The following is a 7,222-nucleotide window of genomic DNA, read 5'->3' on the forward strand; positions in this document are numbered from 1 at the left end:
TGTAAATTTGGTCTACACAGTTTCAGTAGAAAACTTGATGTTGAAATCAGCTTGTATTGCTGAGATAAAGTGCCAGGACTATGTAGCACATTTAAAGGAAATAACTATGCATTTTTAAATCACTTATATCAGCTTTTCTATAGAATACTTTCACATCTATCTAAAAGTCTAGGATGGATATTATTACATTAAGGGTTACTATTTACTAACAATTTTTTTAATTGGCTAATGTAATGTCCCAAGTCTGTTCAGTTTAAGACTTGATTGATGAGGCACCTCACAGAGACATTAAAAAGTTATTGTGTGAAGGAAAGAGAACATCCTTAATAGTAGCATTCAGATGAGGGCAAAGCCAAGAAACCCATCCAGCTGGGATTCCTCTCTAATAAACACTGTGTAGAAGTATCCCCATAATTTGGCAACTGCTATGTGCAACACACCAGGGACAAACATAAAACAGTCCATCAATTTTATTCGTCTGCAAACCTTTGGCATATTAAACCTGACTTCAACTAATCTAAATTTAGGCACCTAATTTAGGTGCCTAGAGATGGAAATGACAGTCAGGATTGGGCACAAATGGCAACATTTGAGTCAGAAGGGTCTGGAGGGGTGACCTGCAGTGGAGATAACTAAAGTGAGATTAATCCAGTTTTTAAATCTAGAAATACATTAGTTCCAGTCCATGAAAGCTGTTATGCACAGTCATTGGATTCAAATGAAAAATATCTTCATAATCCCCTTGTTAATGATACTGGCTAAATTGTATCCCCTTAGGTAATTCACAGTCATCCAGCAGCTCCAGCACAATGACCAAACACAGAGAAATCGGAAAATGAAGGGCTTATTAAACAAATAGCTTAAGAGCTGCCATAAAATTTCCTTGACTAGTAAACATTTCTGTTTCTCCTGGCTTCAGGAAAAAAAAAAAAATCTTTCATTTTATAATCATTTGTTTATATCTAATGCTTTCTTTTCAGGACTAAAAAACCATTTTGCCTAATATTAAGGAATTTAGTGTCACTGATTTTGTAAAAGTATGATTGTATATTGGCAGCAAGTATTACTTCAAAAATCTCCATTTGCTTCCTGAAGAAAAGTTTCAAGGATTAATAATTTTGAAATTACTTTGAATTACGTTATTCTAAAACTCAAACTAATCTCTGGCCCTCTCACACTGGTTAAAAAACAAGTTTCAGTGACTAGTTCATACTAAACTCAAAGCACTTAGACGTCAACAAAAAATACCATCTAGTTTTATGACAAATTTCTTCATGCATTTCTCACTGACCACACAAGTAGAAATATGCACATTTTCCAAAGCAAATGAATCTTGGCCATAAAAAAGGGGGGCAAGTGTCTTAAAGAGGCTGACTTTAGGACTTTATGTTTCTGTACATCAACACATATGCTAGGTTTCCATTTTATACAAATCCTTTCATGCATTTCAGACGGCAAACATAGAAGTTAGGGTTGATGTGCATGTACACCCTTTTCTGTTCAAGTTTCTAGAAATGCAAGTTTCCTTCACAGACTAAATCACTACTTCTAGGCTGACACATGTAGAACTGTGCAGACTTTTATAAAAGCTGATAATCTCCAGCAGTACCAGAATGTACCAGTTCATGGTTTTATCATACATTTATATTCATTAGCCTACTCAAGTCTAAGCAGCTCTTTGATCTTACAATCTATTTTTAACTATGCAGTCTCTTTCTATTAACATGCAAATAACATATCAAAGAAATTAAGGATTGGGGGGATAAGGAAGGTAAAAACAAAAAGTCACAAATGTATAAATGACTAAGTTGATACTCTGGCTTCATCAGCTGTTTTGCAGGTGTGTTGTAGCCATTGCTTCTGAGTATTAATAATTCTGAGTGAAGCCAGTTATAAAGAAATCTTTCTCACAAAGGACAGATACAAAGTACACCAGCAGCAGGCAGATAATATCCATAGAAATAAGGAAAATATTACATGGAGAAAAGCCAGGATAGATGTGGTCACGTAGATCAGTATAATCCACTGATTTGTTAAGCTGAGGATTTGGGTGGTTTGCTAGCTCTGTTTCTGAGAAGATCAATAGCTTCTCCTGGACTTGAACCTCATCCAAACTGCAGCCCACCTTGCCAAAGAACGGAAAATGGTCAGGACTGGGCAGATACCATTCATCACTTCACCTCAAGCATACATGCCTCTATCACATGGAAAATAATCCTAAATGATCTTGCAAAAAGCTACAGGTCCAAAAACCAGGATGAACACTGGCTGGGTCATCCTAACCTAAATTATTCCTACAAAAAAAAATTGCATAAAACCAGCAACCCTGCAATTTAGAAATGGCATCATTCAAACGTATTTTCCAGAGTCTCATCTCCTAGGGCCAATACAGATCCATCAAAGATTGCAGAGACAGGGTGTTTGCCTGCCTGAGCTGTGGCCAGCACACAAAGCGATGCTGGCATCGCCTGGATGAGCTAGACTGGCTCTGCACATGACACAGATTTGATCTGTGCTTGAGCTCCTCAGGGGCTTCCAGGCAAACACAGAAAGTCCTCAGTGTCCCTCTGAAAAAAATCCCAGGCAGAAGAACTATAGCCTTGCTGCATTAAAACAGCTTAGAAAAAAATTGGCTCATGTTAGGAAAAGGAGATTCATAACTCAGAAGTGCTTTATCATTGGTCTTATCTACTGTCATAGGATCTTGCAATGAAATTCTGTTTGCTGTCTACCAAAGCACATCTATCATGGCAGTGTCAACATATCTCTAGTACTAGTATGAAGTAAAGAAGGAAATATATTAATGACCGCTGAACATATATTTTCCATTATGCCTCACCTCCAATGAGAAGGGGTTAATTTATTAATTAACACTACTTTTCTTTAACTAAAAATACTCTTACACCATGTAAATACTTCAGAGCAGTTCTATCAGCAACTGAGGCAATTTCAAGAAAATTAAATAGATTAAATAGTTCTCCTTCACTCCTAAACCTAAAATCTCATGAGATATTTGGAAGACAAGAGGTAACAGTATGATCTGAGAAACTCTTCAATCAACCATTTTTAAATGGGCTATGACGGAGAGGAGCAAAGCAAAGGGATAAAAAGTCTCCATTTGAAACCTCTAATGTTTCTGAATATTTCACTCTGCAACTACCTGAAAGGAGGTTGCAGAGAGGTAGAGGTTGGTCTTTTCTCCCCAGTAGCAAGCAACAGAACCAGAAGAAATGGCCTCAAGTTGTGCCAGTGGTGGTTTAGATTGGATAGTAGGAAGAAAATTTTACTGAATTGGTTGTCAGGCATTGAAACAGGCTACGCAGGGAAATGGTTGAGTCACCATTCCTGGAGATATTTTAAAGTCCTGTAGATGTGGTGCTTAGGGACATGATTTAGTGGTAGACTTGGCAGTGTACTAAGTTAATGGTTGAACTTCATGATCTTAAAGATCTTTTCCAACTCAAACAATTCTATGAATTATTAAATAATTATCTTGACATCTTATAGTCAATGCATATAATACTTGGTAGAGTAATAAGACTTGCCAGTGTTTTTATGAACAGTTTAAGATATAAAGCTTTTTTAAATTTAAAGGGGTTTAATAATTTTTATTTAGGAAATCAGGGAAAATTATGCTTTTAAATAGGTAAGATGTCGCAACTTATTTCATTGAGGACTCATGAACATTGATAACTAGGTTTCTAACAGAGTCTGGAAGTTTTGCTTATGAATGCCTAGAATATATAAGTTTCACCTTGGGCTACAAAAGCTGTTGCACCATATCTTATTATATCAGAGTACATCATGTATAATCAGGTCACTGTCAAACATCAGAAAAAAAAAAGAAGTACAGCAAAAAAAAACATTGGCTCTCACTGCTAAGTTTCAGGCACTGCGTTATGTCAAGGCTCAATCTTATTAAACGTTCTACTTACTATCAAAAAATGGACGCAGATACTTGTTGTACCCTTTCGTTATTTTTTGTATAGTTGGAGGCAGAATTTCCTCTTTTCCTTCAGCTTCAGGAATTTGCATTGACCTAAAGCAATGAAAAAAAGTGAGGATGCTTTAAAAAACATCACCAATTAGAACAGAGATGACATCCCAGGAAAATGCTTATTAGTTTCAATGTTACTGATGATTACTGCCCATCAAATAAATTATCATGAAACATTTGTATGTTTGCATTTCACAGCACTGTAGAAAAAAGTATTCTGGAAAATATCAGATTTTTTAATCTTCATTAGTCTCTTATTGGAAAAATACTCTACTTTAAATACCTTAAAGTCTATTGTTTCTTTAAAGTCTGTAATTTCTTAGCACCTCACCTGAGAAAATAATTTAGTTTTCTCTAATACCTTCTCTGTAAATAGAGCACTGTTGTTGCAATCTATGAATGTGAGAGCATGTTGACTGATTATTTCAGCATTTAAAATTAAGCTTCCTTTTACATAATAAAATACACGCAATTTAGCTCCTGGAGAGACAGAAACCAGCCTCAGAGATTAGTGCATAAAAGCACTTTTAAATCCAGCTTTTACAATAACATTTTAAACAGGTTACAGAAATAATCCTGTTGGGCAAAATCAGTGAGGCATAACTAGAATAAAAACTACTCCATTATTCAGAAAGTCCTACAAATATGATCTACAGAAACCAAATAGAAATAAGTAATTACAAACCCTACTTTTGCCCTGAAGCCCCTACAATAGCCTCATGGGGAGGTTCACAAGAAGGATAAGCAAAGAAACTGGGGAAGCCACACACCTGAATTGCATTTCCTTATTCAGTCCACCTCAGAATTAATTTTTATGTATTCACCCCCTCACCTTTTACGGATCTTGATGGTTAGCAGCTGTTGGAAGGAGAGCTGAGGCCGGGGGGGCCAGTTACAGTGAAAGCAACTGACATATAACAAAAGGTATCACAGCTTTGCTCTTAATTTCTGTCCAACACTTAAGGTGAGTACCCCAAAAGTGTGAGCAGGGTGTGCTTACCCATCACAGGTTCAGGCTGTGCTCTTCATAAACTGGAACACAAGTGGTGCTGACTTCTCACTGCCAGTTATTTGCAAGTATGACTTAGTTCTCTCATTATGAAGGTGAGAAACAAATAATCAATTTACTCAAGGAAGCCCAGCTGACTACAGGCATTATCTCTGCTAACAGAGAGCAGCTACCTGTATATTGAGCAGGAGAGGGCCTCTGTGCTTCTTCCTTTAGCTCCAAAAGGGAGTGGTGCTCAGCTCCTCAGCTCTCCTACAGCAGGTACAAGAGCTGTACCTGTGGTGGCTCAGCCCTGGGGAGGAGGATGATGAGCTGCCCTTTATTGAGAAGGATGCAAACACAAATTGATGGCTGAGGGAACACCACTGTTCTAAGCTCTTTCCTAGTTCTACCCAATCCTTATTGAATTTCTTCTTCCCAACTCCTCCTGGAGCTAGTTCCTGAAGACTCTACTTGTTCTTCCTAATGATATTTCTGGATTCTCTGTAGACTTCCAAAGCTTCTTCCTTTGATTTGAATTTTACCATTTCTGAGGCTGTTTAAGATGTACTGTTAGGAAACTGCGGTTTCATCCACTAGGAATAATCCAGTACTTTAGGTTGGCAAAAATTAAATGCTGAGATGACCTCATTGAATACACGTGGCCAAATCCCACTGCTTTCAGATGTGGAGTCTACTGTCTATAAGTGCTCACTTTGCTGCATAATTTCTCTGTTCACAAGACCACGTAAGAGGCTGTTTTTCATTAACAGTTTTATAACCTATGTAACTTATGTACTTGAATGATCCTATTTCCCTTATTTTGTCCCTAGGTTTTATGGGTTTATTGTTACAGAACTATGTTAATACTTAATGTAATGTTAAGTGTGATCTTCAGTAATACCAGCACTGAAATAAGGAATGTTTCTCTGGTAAGTTGTGTCCTAAAGAAACAAGGACAGTCATATGGAGTTGAAATGTGAATATAAATTAAAAAGGCAGCTTTATGTTGCACAGAAGTGTTGGAATTAGAAACGTACTTGAACTTAATTAATTTCTTAAATGCTCTACTTAACACAGATTTTTCTGCTTTTTCTAATTTACATGTAATTTTAGTTAAGTGCTCAATGAGCTGCATTAGTTTAATTTCACAGTTTTACTGGATTGTCCTTAGAATAACTTTTGTGTATTATGAAATAAAAAAAAAAACTTGTCCCTCTTCCACTGCAAGGCTACAATCAGCACTCACTTCAAGAGCTGTGTTATCATTAACAGCTATTTTCTCAAATATAGCTTAAGTATTTGGCATTATTGTATGTAAGGCCTTCCCTTAAAACACCTGTGGTACACTTTAAGATAATTCTTTATTTCTGTCATTTAATACATGATGTGTAGCCTCCTATTTTTGGTCTTTGATTTTTATGGTTAAGTAAGAACTAGTTGACATGGGAAAGCTGTTGTGCAGTAATTGAGACTGTTAATTAATGGGGCACTGTTCCTTGTGTGATATTTGGCCATACAATCTTTGAGCAGTCCTATCATGGTAAGTCAACACCTGAGAGGAACCCGATGCCTCCTAAACATGTTTGGTGTTACCATCCTGGTAACTTTGGAGATACTCAGAAGCACATTGTCAGTGTTGGAAGACATGGAACCTACAGACTTTACTTGCCTTAAGTGGTTTTGCTTATCTACACTGTAAGGCAGGATGTCCTGTTTGCTTTCAAGTGCTCTTCAATTAAAGTAACCCTTTCAGGCCTAAACAAGAGTGAGTTTGACACTCTGGAGTACCTATTGGTTCTAGGCTGTCAACGCAAAACACATTTCAGACTCTTCAGGTTTAACGACCCATGCTTGCTTTTCTAAATGCTGAATTATAATTATTTAATTTCCTTATTTATTCTTATGGCTCAGAAGCTTAGTATTTTTACAGATTAGGCTAAACTTGAAAGGTACAACTGTTTGTTACTTGAGATACTTTCAAGTTAGTGTCTAAAGAGAATTCAATAACTGGAAGGGGAAAAGGGAAATCTGCCCTAGACAGCATTATATATTACTGCTTAAAACAAAAGTATAGTCCAGACACACCTACAGGAATATTCTTTCTGGCTATTTTTTGTCAAGTGTTATGTAGCATTGAAAGAGGCAGAAACTCGCTAAAACTGAGACACAAGAGAAACAAAATCCCAAACATTGTCTGAGGAAGTTTTTTAAACGTCCCCACTCAGAAAAGCTAG

General features: G+C 36.7%; 1 protein-coding gene across 1 annotated transcript in view; it reads right to left on the minus strand.

Moving 5' to 3' along the window:
* The window catches only part of LOC104390846 (gamma-aminobutyric acid receptor subunit pi-like), a 32,474-nt gene extending 28,475 nt beyond the window's left edge, over window positions 1-3,999 (minus strand). The window contains exon 1 of the mRNA XM_010000052.1: window positions 3,936-3,999. The gene's annotated coding sequence lies outside the window, so the exon portion shown is untranslated. The remainder of the gene's footprint in view (window positions 1-3,935) is intronic.
* Between the last annotated feature and the right edge of the window lie 3,223 nt (window positions 4,000-7,222).

Source organism: Chaetura pelagica, unplaced genomic scaffold, assembly GCF_000747805.2.
Source record: "Chaetura pelagica isolate M959 unplaced genomic scaffold, ChaPel_1.0 scaffold436, whole genome shotgun sequence".
NCBI classification, from domain to species: Eukaryota; Metazoa; Chordata; class Aves; order Apodiformes; family Apodidae; genus Chaetura; species Chaetura pelagica.